The sequence below is a fragment of the Dendrobates tinctorius genome, unplaced genomic scaffold (assembly GCF_039654945.1).
Source record: "Dendrobates tinctorius isolate UK_male_01 unplaced genomic scaffold, ASM3965494v1 ptg000158l, whole genome shotgun sequence".
Taxonomy (NCBI): Eukaryota; Metazoa; Chordata; class Amphibia; order Anura; family Dendrobatidae; genus Dendrobates; species Dendrobates tinctorius.
In genome coordinates this window covers 11,455,813-11,468,501 of record NW_027361825.1, presented here as the reverse complement: position 1 = coordinate 11,468,501, position 12,689 = coordinate 11,455,813, and the positions used below count along the sequence as shown (strand labels likewise).

The 12,689-nt window shown below is 43.8% G+C and overlaps 1 long non-coding RNA gene across 1 annotated transcript in view; it reads right to left on the bottom strand.

Annotated features, from left to right (window-relative positions):
* The window catches only part of LOC141051843 (uncharacterized), a 35,753-nt gene extending 23,831 nt beyond the window's left edge, over window positions 1-11,922 (bottom strand). The window contains exon 1 of the long non-coding RNA XR_012220703.1: window positions 11,532-11,922. This is a non-coding gene — a long non-coding RNA (uncharacterized lncRNA). The remainder of the gene's footprint in view (window positions 1-11,531) is intronic.
* Between the last annotated feature and the right edge of the window lie 767 nt (window positions 11,923-12,689).

Sequence of the window (12,689 nt, the reverse complement as noted above, 5' to 3'; positions counted from 1 at the left end):
CATAAATCAAAATCTACTATGGAATGGTTCACAAATAAATGTATCCAGGTGTCAGAATGGCCAAGTCAAAGTCCAGACCTGAATCCAATCGAGAATCTGTGGAAATAGCTGAAAACTGCTGTTCACAAACGATCTCCATCAATCCTCACTGAGCTCGAGCTGTTTGCCAAGGAAGAATGGGCAAGAATTTCAGTCTCTCGATGTACAAAACTGATAGAGACATACCCCAAGCGACTTGCAGCTGTAATTGCAGCAAAAGGTGGCGCAACAAAGTATTAACCCCTTTCTGACATCAGACGTACTATCCCGTCCAAGGGACCCGGGTCCCTATGCCCATGGACGGTATAGTACGTCACAGCACGATCAGCGGCGCCCACGTGGTGAGTGCCGCTGATCGCGGCCGGGTGTCAGCTGATTATCACAGCTGACACCCGACACGTTAACCCCTTGCACACCGCGATCAAACACGATCGCGGTGTACCGGGGGTTAAAGGGAAGCATCGGCAGGGAGGGGGCTCCCTCCGTGCTTCCCTGAGCCCCCCACAGCAGCAAAATGTGCAGCGCTGCTACAGGGGGCTCTTTCCCTGCAGGTCCCCGGATCCAAGATGGCGACGGGGACCTTCGGGGGGGCCTGCAGGGAGCTGGCTTCCTCAGTGCCTGCAAAGCGCGCAAGGAGGAAACCTGCACACTGCCTGTGACAGATTGCTGATCTGTCACAGTGATCTGTGATGTGACAGATCAGCGATCTGTCAAAGGACAGTGATGTCCCACCTGGGACAACCTAATAAAGTAAAAAAAAAAGTGTAAAAATAATTTTGAAAAAATCGCTAAATAAATAATAAAAAAAAAACATTCCCGAATAAATTCATTTTTTGGAAATTAAAAAAAAAAACAATAAAAGTACACATATTTGGTATTGCCGCGTCTGTAACGACCTGCCCTATAAAACTGTCCCATTAGTTAACCCTTTTAGCGAACCCCTTAAAAAATAAAAATAAAAAACGAAGCAAAAAATAATGATTTATTATCATACTGCCAAACAAAAAGTGTAATAACGCACGATCAAAAAGACGCATATAAATATCCATGGTACCACTGAAAACGTCATCTTGTCCCACAAAAAACAAGCTGCCACACAGCATCATCAGAGAAAAAATAAAAAAGTTATAGCTCGCAGAATAAAGCAATGCAAAAATAATTATTTTTTAATATAAAATTGTTTTTATTGCATAAAAGCACCAAAACATAAAAAAAGACATAAATGAGGTATCGCTGTAACCGTACTGACCCGAATAATAAAACCGCTTTATCAATTTTACCGCACGCAGAACAGTGTAAACGCACCCCCCCAAAAGAAATTCATGAAACGCTGGTTTTTGTTCATTCTGCGTCCCAAAAATCGGAATAAAAAGCGATCAAAAAATGTCACGTGACCGAACATGACACCAATAAAAACGTCAACTCGTTCCGCAAAAAACAAGACCTTACATGACTCAGTGGGTCAAAATATAGAAAAATTATAGCTCTCAATATGTGGTGATGCAAAAACTATTTTTACAATAAAAAGCGTCTTTTAGCGTGTGACAGCTGCCAAAAAATAAAAACCGCCATAAATAGTAAATCAAACCCCCCCGTTATCACCCCCTTAGTTAGGGAAAAATAATAAAATTAAAAAAATGTATTTATTTCCATTTTTCCATTAGGGTTAGGGCTAGGGCTAGGGTTTAGGCTAGGGTTAGGGCTAAGGCTAGGGTTAGGGCTAAGGTTAGGGCTAAGATTAGGGTTAGGGGTGTGTTGGGGTTAGGGTTGGAGTTAAAATTGGGGGGTTTCCACTGTTTGGGCACATCAGGTGCTCTCCAAACGCAACATGGCGTCTGATCTCAATTCCAGCCAATTCTGCGTTGAAAAAGTCAAATGGTGCTCCTTCCCTTCCAAGCTCTGCCATGCGCCCAAACAGTGTTTTACCCCCACATATGGGTTACCAGCCTACTCAGGACAAATTGCAAAACAACTTTTGGGGTCCTATTTCTCCTGTTGCCCTTAGGAAATTAAAAAATTGGGGGCAAAAATATCATTTTTCTGGGAAAAAAATATGATTTTTTTATTTTCACGCCCGGGCGTTATAAACTTCTGTGAAGCCCTTGCGGGTTCAAAGTGCTCACCACACATCTAGATAAGTTCCTTAGGGAGTCTAGTTTCCAAAATGGTGTCATTTGTGGGGGGTTTCCACTGTTTAGGTACATCAGGGGCTCTCCAAAGGCAACATGACACCCGCAGAGCATTCCATCAAAGTCTGCATTCCAAAACGTCACTACTTCCCTTCTGAGCCCCGACGTGAGCCCATACAGTAGTTTTCTCCCACATATGGGGTATCAGGGTACTCAGGACAAATTGGACAACAACTTTTGGGGTCCATTTTCTCCTGGTACCCTTGGGAAAATAAAAAATTGGGGACTAAATGATCATGTTTGTGGAAAAAATACGATTTTTTTATTTTCACTCCCGGGCATTATAAACTTTTGTGAAGCCCTTGGGGGTTCAAAGTGCTCACCATACATCTAGATAAGTTCCTTAGGGGGTCTAGTTTCCAAAATGGTGTCATTTGTGGGGGGTTTCCACTGTTTAGGTACATCAGGGGCTCTCCAAAGGCAACATGACACCCGCAGACCATTCCATCGAAGTCTGCATTCCAAAACGTCACTACTTCCCTTCCGAGTCCCGACGTGTGCCCATAACGTAGTTTTTTCCCACTTATGGGGTATCACTGTACTCAGGACAAATTGGACAACAACTTTTGGGGTCCATTTTCTCCTGGTACCCTTGGGAAAATAAAAAATTCGGGACTAAATGATCATGTTTGTGGAAAAAATACGATTTTTTTATTTTCACGCCCGGGCGTTATAAACTTCTGTGAAGCCCTTGGGGGTTCAAAGTGCTCACCACACATCTAGATAAGTTCCTTAGGGGGTCTAGTTTCCAAAATGGTGTCATTTGTGGGGGGTTTCCACTGTTTAGGTACATCAGGGGCTCTCCAAAGGCAACATGACACTCGCAGAGCATTCCATCAAAGTCTGCATTCCAAAACGTCACTACTTCCCTTCCGAGTCCCGACGTGTGCCCATAACGTAGTTTTTTCCCACTTATGGGGTATCACTGTACTCAGGACAAATTGGACAACAACTTTTGGGGTCCATTTTCTCCTGGTACCCTTGGGAAAATAAAAAAATTGGGACTAAATGATCATGTTTGTGGAAAAAATACATTTTTTTTATTTTCACGCCCGGGCGTTATAAACTTCTGTGAAGCACTGGGGGAGTTCAAAGTGATCACCACACACCTAGATAAGTTCCTTAGGGGGTCTAGTTTCCAAAATAGTGTCATTTGTGGGGGGTTTCCACTGTTTAGGTACATCAGGGTCTCTCCAAAGGCAACATGACACCCACAGACCATTCCATCAAAGTCTGCATTCCAAAACATCACTACTTCCCTTCCAAGCCCCGACGTGTGCCCATACAGTAGTTTTCTCCCACATATGGGGTATCAGTGTACTCAGGACAAATTGGACAACAACTTTTGGGGTCCATTTTCTCCTGGTACCCTTGGGAAAATAAAAAAAATTGGGACTAAATGATCATGTTTGTGGAAAAAATACATTTTTTTTATTTTCACGCCCGGGCGTTATAAACTTCTGTGAAGCACTGGGGGAGTTCAAAGTGCTCACCACACATCTAGATAATTTCCTTAGGGGGTCTAGTTTCCAAAATGGGGTTACTTGTGGGGGGATTCCACTGTTTAGGTACATCAGGGGCTTTCCAAACGCGACATGGTGTCCGATCTCAATTCCAGCCAAAAAAGTCAAATGGCGCTGTTTCCCTTCCGAGCTCTGCCATGCGCCCATATAGTGGTTTACCCCCACATATGGGGTATCAGCGTACTCAGGACAAATTGCACAATAACTTTTATGGTCCTGTTACCCTTGGGAAAGTAAGAATTGAGGGTGAAAAGATCATTTTTGTGGAAAAAATATGATTTTATAATTGTACCGCTGTACGTTATAAACTTCTGTGAAGCCCTTGTGGGTTCAAAGTTCTCACCACATATCTAGATAAGTTCCTTGGGGGTCTAGTTTCCAAAATGGGGTCACTTGTGGGGGGTTTCCACTGTTTAGGTACATCATGGGTTCTCCAAACGTGACATGGCGTCCGATCAGAATTCCAGCCAATTTTGCATTGAAAAAGTCAAACGGCGCTCCTTCCCTTCTGAGCTCTGCCATGCGCCGAAACAGTGGTTTCCCCCCACATATGAGGTATCAGCGTACTTAGGACAAATTGCACAATAACTTTTCCAGTCTAATTTCTCCTTTTACCCTTGGTAAAATAAAAAAATTGAACCTCAATTATTATTTTTTGTGAAAAAAAGTTAAATGTTCATTTTTTTTTAAATATTCAAAAAATTCCTGTGAAGCACCTGAAGGGTTAATAAGCTTTTTGAATGTGGTTTTGAGCACCTTGAGGGGTGCAGTTTTTAGAATGGTGTCACTTTTGGGTATTTTCTATCATATAGACCCCTCAAAGTGGCTTCAAATGTGATGTGGTCCTTAAAAATAAAATGGTGTTGTAAAAATGAGAAATCGCTGGTCAACTTTTAACCCTTATAACTTCCTATCAAAAAAAATTTTGGTTCCAAAATTGTGCTGATGTAAAGTAAACATGTGGGAAATGTTACTTATTAAGTTTTTTGTGTGCCGTATCTCTGTGATTTAAGGGCATAAAAATTCAAAGTTGAAAAATTGCAAAATTTTCAAAATTTTCGCCAAATTTCCATTTTTTTCACAAATAAACGTAAGTTATATGAATGAAATTTTACCACTAACATGAAGTACAATATGTCACGAGAAAACAATGTCAGAATCACCAGGATCCATGGAAGCGTTCCAGAGTTATTACCTCATAAAAGGACAGTGGTCAGAATTGTAAAAATTGGCCCAGTCATGAACGTGCAAACCACCCTTGGGGGAGAAGGGGTTAAGTTAAAGGGGCCGAATAATATTGCACGCCCCACTTTTCAGTTTTTGAATTTCCACAAAAATTTAAAATAACCAATAAATTTCGTTCAACTTCACAATTGTGTCCCACTTGTTGATTCTTCACCAAAAATGTACATTTGGTATCTTTATGTTTGAAGCATGATATATGGGAAAAGGTTGAAAAGTTCCAGAGGGCCGAATACTTTCGCAAGTATAAAGTAATCTGATGACAGTGGTATATAATGCGTAAATAGTGCTTCTATACAAATAAGAGGCCACAAGTGGCGCCTGCTCCTGAGGGGAGGGCTGAAAACTGACTGATTGCAAATTGTCTGCAGTCCAGTAGACCTTTTGGACGAATTTTGCATACTTACAAATCTGTAGAATGCTTAATTCTGGACATTTTAGAGGCATTTCCAGGACCACTCAGGAACACCTCTGAGCCCCCACATTTGCGCTTGCTTTTGACAATATCCACCTCTTTTTTTTAGATCTGGTTCCTGGAGCAGTCCTGGCAAAATGGTGACCCACTGTGTTAGAGCCCCTGGTACCCATGGGCCATTCTGACCCTTAACTCCATCTCCTTTTTTTTTATATGTGAATGCAACTTGTATTTAAAGGGATTGTCCATAAATAGAGCTAATTAGGAGGTCCTTAGTGCTGGTATTGGATCAGGTTTAATGGTGGGGGAGTTGCAATGAATACGTAAATTTCCCAGAGATATAAGTAGGTGCCCTTTGGATTCAGTACAAGCCCGTGACCTAACAAAGAGTTGTCTCCTGACTCTTACTTACAGAGAGGAGGTCTCCGTTCACTCCACCATTAGCTCAGGATAGCCCAAACTGTGGGCTTCTACCACCATGTTTGGATTTTGCCCGGTCAGCTGCCAACCCACCGGGTCCTGCGTGAAGGCAGATTTGGAAGCTCTGATATATCTATGTCTCCTGTGCCCTCGGTGTACCTGATCATGTAAACACCCTCTCATGTTATATCACTGCTGACCTAGGTTTATGGGATTAGCGACTTGCATCTGCTTGTTTTTCTTGGATTTGTGCTGATCAACTTGTCAGATCAAGTTGTTTATTTGGTAATTGCATAACTTTGACCTCGGCCCGTAAATACGTCCTTGTGACTCACTGCTCTCATGGAATCTTATGTATCGTGAGGATTGTCATAATGCAAACTCTGGACACCGATGCGGTCAACGCTTTCTTTAACAATGGATGGAGAAATAACACAAATGACAAGCTCGCCAACACTGCACTTCTTGAAAAACATTTCTCAATTGGGTCTAAGAAACACGTAATCCGGTCTCTGAAGTGAAATAGGTGTAATTCCTAGGAATTTAAACAGGCGCACTGTCCTAGATGTGATCTGCGGCAATGTAATGGAACAATATATCTTGTGTTGTCGGTTCACAAGGTGGCCTTTCAATGGTGAAATGCTGCATAACTTCGCTGATTCGGCTTGATTTTCTCTGCCCTTTGTGCCCATTTACCCTAGCCGACCAGGGACGTTAAATGACTGCTGATTCAAGACAAGTAGTAGTTGTTTAACGGCCTCCTTACACCGGTCAGTCACACTAACAAACGATTGTAAAGGTCTAAATGGGCCAGTACATCTGAGGGACAACACGTGAATTTGTCCAATATACTGGAACAACACAGTCTATATATGTTGTAGTAGGTACACCAAGTGCCCTTTCCATGGTGCAATATCTCATCAATTGATTAACTTTGATGCATCGGCTGATTCTGTCTGGCCTTTAGGACCCATATACACTAGCAGACCAGGGCCATTAAATGGCTTCCAATTGGCTACATGCAAGCTGATTGGCAGTCCTTCAATGGTTTCTTTAGGAAGGTCGACCACACTATCCATACAGAATGATCGTTAAGACGATTTTCGGTCTGTCTACATGGGCCATTACTCTTAAGGGACAACATATAAATTCAGCCATCTTGATGATTCTTTTATCCTTTCAAGGTTTTTCCAATATGCTCATTGTGGGCTAGGAGGCTGTCTCTGCCTTTCACTTCTTATCTATCGTGAAGGCTCCCTGATGCTTCCACTGCTCTCTGTAGCTATAGGTAGATGATCGCACAAGTGTCCACTGTGTGTGTCAGGACTAGTAAAGTGTCTAGTCGATTCTTCGCTCTGCCCCCTCACCTACTCCTTTTGATTCAACGTCATCCATGGGTTGCGCACAAAAGCCGAAAATTGTAGTATGCATACTGTTCTTGTCCTGGTGTCATTCAGGGGCCACACAACATTTTGGGGGTTGTGGTGTAAAGCCAATGATTGGGGAATGTTCATAGAGTGTTTGGTCAGAGTAGCTATCTCTGTTCTGCAGATGAACTAGTCTTTTTTCAACATCCCCATTTATATAGTATAAAATGTAATAGAAAAAAAACACTAAAAGTGTAATAGAGAAAAATTTAAATCCATAAAGACATCTCCTGAGAGGGGACATGACACTCTCACTTTGAACATATGGGATTAATTATAACTGGGGAAGTGACAAAGAGATAACCTCCATTGAAGTGGGGACCCCCTGCAGTGAACATGTAATTACAACAGAGATCTGCTCTTAGTGCCAATAGTAACTAAGAGTGTCTGCATTATCCCAAAATTAGTGCTCAGGATGAAAAATAGAATAACCACTTCTAGAAAAAAAAACCTTTGGCACAAGAATATGCTATGCCATGCCATTCCCTCATACACTTACAAGTAACAGAACAGATATCCTTTACCCATTGATGAGCACCTGGACAGATAACATTGATAAAGGCCAGAAGGGCTATGACGTTGTCATTTAATTTGTCTTATAAGGGTTGGCTCAATAAATACAGTTATTGCAAATCTATGTCCTATTTTTGTGCCCAAAGTTTTTTTTCTAGAAGTGGCTGCTTTGAGTACCAGTCAATCAGTCAATAAGACTAGGATTTCTTTATTCATAGACATAGAAGTACACTTCCAAGGCAAGAGCTCACTCCATTCAAATGGCTTGTCTGAGACACTTTTGAGCCAGTGGTCATTGATGAACATTGGGGTTTCTGTTATTTATGGGAGATTTATTTTCAGTGTTGTAGCAAAGGCACAAACATAACACATTCACATTACTGTACGGCCATTCTAACCCTCCAACTTAATATTAACCGATGGATGATGTTATCCATGCCATTTTCCATCTCTATAGAATGGTAAAATCATGGTAGGAAACATGATGACAATATCTACCATCTGGAACCAACAGGGGCAAGGATATAAACTCTGCCTGCTTTTCCAGATTAAATATATACTGTAAAATTTAATAGATGTTTCTCTTGCTCTGTAAACCGCACTCCTGAAGTCATACGCTGCCTGTAATGGGTATCCAATCGGCCTGTATAAACAGTTGGTGGTTGCAGCTAGTAGTTCATTTTGTTATTGTGGAGGTGGCAGTGATCATATTGGGATACATATATAATATATATTCCATGCATTGGAATCAGAGATGTATAAACCATATGCTCACTTTGAGTTCCCCAATAACCAGCCTAGTAGTGAAAACAGTCACTATCTAATCCATCCCTCTTCAGTCAATTGCGTAATTGTCCAGACATTTGGAGGAGCCTGTGGCTTTGCGTCCCCTGACAAATTGGTGACAGCGGTGGCATCTGCGTGACTTCCCTGCCATTCTCTGTGACAAGCTGGTGACAGTGGTGGGATCTGTGTGATCCCTCTGGTGTTCTCCTTGACAAACAGGTTCAGTGTATCCCTATCTGCAGTAAAATGGCAATAATTCAGCTTACTCAGGATCTTCAATGTGCTGAGAAGGGTCACAAAGACGCGGGCACTGTAGACCCCTTGACGATAGAGACCCAGTTTGGGGGTTTACAGACATTAGCTCTTTATTTCAGTTGAATATGCATCCTTAGCTATGTATTGCCAGGCAGAGACAAGCTCTCTGCACAGCAATACCAATGTAAACCCCATGCCAATCAGAGGTCAGCAGCTGAACTCGGCGTGCCGGCGCGGTGGCTTATGACGTCACCGCCATGCACTGGCATGCAGAAGTGAGCTGCTGGCCTCTCATTGACCAGCGACTGGTATTAGTATTGCTGTGCAGAGAGCTTGTCTCTGCCCAGCAATACGTAACTAAGGACGCACATTCAACTGAAATAAAGAGCTAACGTCGGTGGACCCCTGGACCAGGCCGCGATCATCAAGGGGTCTACAGTGCCTGTGGGCTGTATGTGCAGAAAGGACACTGAGGGAGCGGAGGACAGGTGAGAATTTTTTTTTCTTTTATGTGTATGTGAAGAATGGCACAATGGGAGACATTACTATAAGAAAGAGAACATGATGGGGCATTACTGTAAGAAGAGGATCAGCATGGGGAAGTTATTACAATATGGGGACCAGAACGGGACATTACCATAAAAAGGAGACTAGGATGGGACATTACTGTAAGAAGGGGACCAGGATGGGGCATTACTACAAGATGAGGACCAGGATGGGGCATTACTATAAGAAGGGGACCAGGACGAGGGACGTTTCTTTACGAAGGAGACTAGGATGGGACATTACTGTAAGAAGGGGACCAGTATGGGGCATTACTACAAGATGAGGACCAGGATGGGGCACTACTATAAGAAGGGACCAGGATGGGGCATTACTATAAGAAGGGTACCAGGATGGGGCATTACTATAAGAATGGGACCAAGATGAGGGACGTTACTATACGAAGGAGACGAGGATGGGACATTACTATAAGAACGGGACCATTATGGGACTTTACTACAAGATGAGGACCAGGATGGTGCATTAATATAAGAAGGAGACCAGGATGAGGGATGTTACTATACGAAGGAGACCACGATGGGACATTACTATAAGATGTGGACCAGGATGGGACACTACTACAAGATGAGGACCAAGATGGGGCTGTCATGTCCTCACTAAATGAACGGGATTCATATAGCTTAATGGGTCGCCCTCCCAGGGCTGCGGGGTACTCGGTACCGGGCCGGTGTCAGCGGGATGTGTCACAGCAGCGGTGACCCGGACCGTGGCCCTGGGCGCCCAAGTAATGGCGATAGGTGAATGGTGAATAGTTCGTGACACCACCTGTGGTGTTCGGCAAGGGAGGTGTTAAGCCGACGCTGCAGACAGATCCTCTGGAGCAGATGGTGTGGTGCAGCAGTGATGGTATAGCCCTCCACAGGAAGGGCTGATGTCCCAGGGCAGTGTAGATGTGGGGACACTTAGATGGTGTAGTGTCCGGCGCAGGGGATGTAGCAGTGTCAATCGGGCGGACGCAGGAAGGAATGGAGGACACGAGGGCATGTAGTTCCAAAGCTTTACTCACAGTCCATAGTGCCCGCTTCAGTGCCGTGTCCTCCGGGTCAGGGACTCAGTCAACCTCCAGGCAAGATGGAAAGCTCCCTTCCACACTCCGCCAACTTATGTGCCTTTTCTGAACGTCTCCTCTATAGCGCCTTTAAGTGTGAAGATCTCCTAATACTGAGTTACACTGGAGTTCCTCCTGACAGATGTTCCCAAGAACTCTACTTGCACGGCAGACAGCTGTAGCCTGCTTCGGGGACTCTCTACTCCTAAGTCCGGGCTCTCTATCCGTATTGCTGTTGTGCCCTCAAGTCTTAGATGGGAGTAGTGCATTTACAGCCCACTACTCCACTGGTGTCTGCTGCAGAACCATTAGTGTTCATACAACCTCGGGGACCGGGCCCCGGCCTTGGGCTTAGAACTTCTTCTTCTAACCCACGTCCTCTGTGTTCCCTTTATCTCCTACGTTCCGTACTTGTCTTTCCTTTCTATGGAAGCTCAGGCTTCAGGTCAATGTCCTTCTCCTTCTTTCCTTTCCTTTCCCGTTCCAGCTGGCTCAGGTCACTGAGGCAGCTGCAGCACTCCTTCCTCCATCCCTTCTTCCAGGGATCCCCACTCCTCCCGAGTGGCTTCCTTCCTCACTGACCTCCTGTCAGACTGACTTGTCATCCTAAACCATCCCGCTCTTTTATGTATTCTAAACTCCACCCACCTCCCAGCACGTCTAGTGTTCCAAGCCGGGAACCACCAAAGGTGCTCTGCTTCTCTCTAAGCAAGGAGCCGTAATGTGGTTATGCTGCACTACTCTATTGTGTGGGGTGCGAGTGTTGGAGCGTGGTCAGGAGCCTCCAACTTACCTGGATGGTGGGGCACCACACCTTAGGAGAAGGTGCAGTACCTCTGTGGCGACTGAGCCTCAGGGGCGCCACATTAACAAGCAGCTAAACCGCTATACCGAGGTCCAACAAGGGAGACTGCAGTTGAATCTGTGGTTTATTGAATGTAGGTATAGATGTGTGTGGTAAAACTACAACAGAAACAGATACATAGGATCAGTATTGGTTCATGGAAACATACAATATACATAGTATACAATCTGGACTACTAGCTGAGCAGGGGGTGTAACTAAGCTAGCTAATATAAGACAGAATATACAGACAGAATGATTACATACCACCGATGCTAACCCAAGGGGAAACAGAGTGATGAGGTGCTTCCAATATGCAGACTTGAAAGAAATGATTGACTGAAGAGAGAAAGGGGGCTGGGATATCTTGCAAAGCTACCCACAATACATTAGGAATTGGAGGGAAACAATACAGGAAATGCAATGCCTAATAGCATGCAGTTATAACTTTTGGCCACTAGATGGAGCTGGAAGCAATAAACATTAAACGTGTGGTAAACTGAGCATTATATACATACAGCAATCATTGTATGTTATCAGAACAGGCATTTAAGAGTCATTGATTATGTCAGACAGAACAAGGGCATTGATATAAGAATGGGACCAGGATGACGGATGTTACTTTACGAAGGAGACGAGGATGGAACATTACTATAAGAATGGGACCAGGATGGGGCATTACTACAAGATGAGGACTAGGATGGAGCATTACTATAAGAAAGGGACCAGGATGGGGAAATTACTACAATATGGGGATCAGAATGGGACATTACTATAAGAAGGGGACCAGAATGGGGCATTACTACAAGATGAGGACCAGGATGGGGCATTACAATAAGAAGGGGACCAGGATGAGGGACGTTACTTTACCAAGGAGACTAGGATGGGACATTACTACGTTATGAAGACCAGAATGGGGCATTACTATAAGAAAGAAACCAGGATGAGGGATGTTACTTTACGAAGGAGACAAAATGGGTCAATACTATAGAACGGGACCAGGATGGGACATTACTACAAGATGAGGACCAGGATGGTGGATTAATGTAAGAAGGGGACCAGGATGAGGGACTTTACTTTATGAAGGAGACTAGTATGGGACATTACTACATTATGAAGACCAGAATGGGGCATTACTATAAGAAGGAGACCAGGATGGGACATTACTATAAGATGTGGACCAGGATGGGACATTACTACAAGATGAGGATCAAGATGGGGCGCTGCTATACGAATGGGACCAGAATGGGCCATTACTACAAGATGAGGCCCAGGATGGGGAATTACTAAAAGAAGGGGACCAGGAAGGGACATTACTACAAGATGAGGACTAGGATGGAGCATTACTATAAGAAAGGGACCAGGATGGGAAAATTACTACAATATGGGGATCAGAATGGGACATTACTATATGAAGGGGACCAG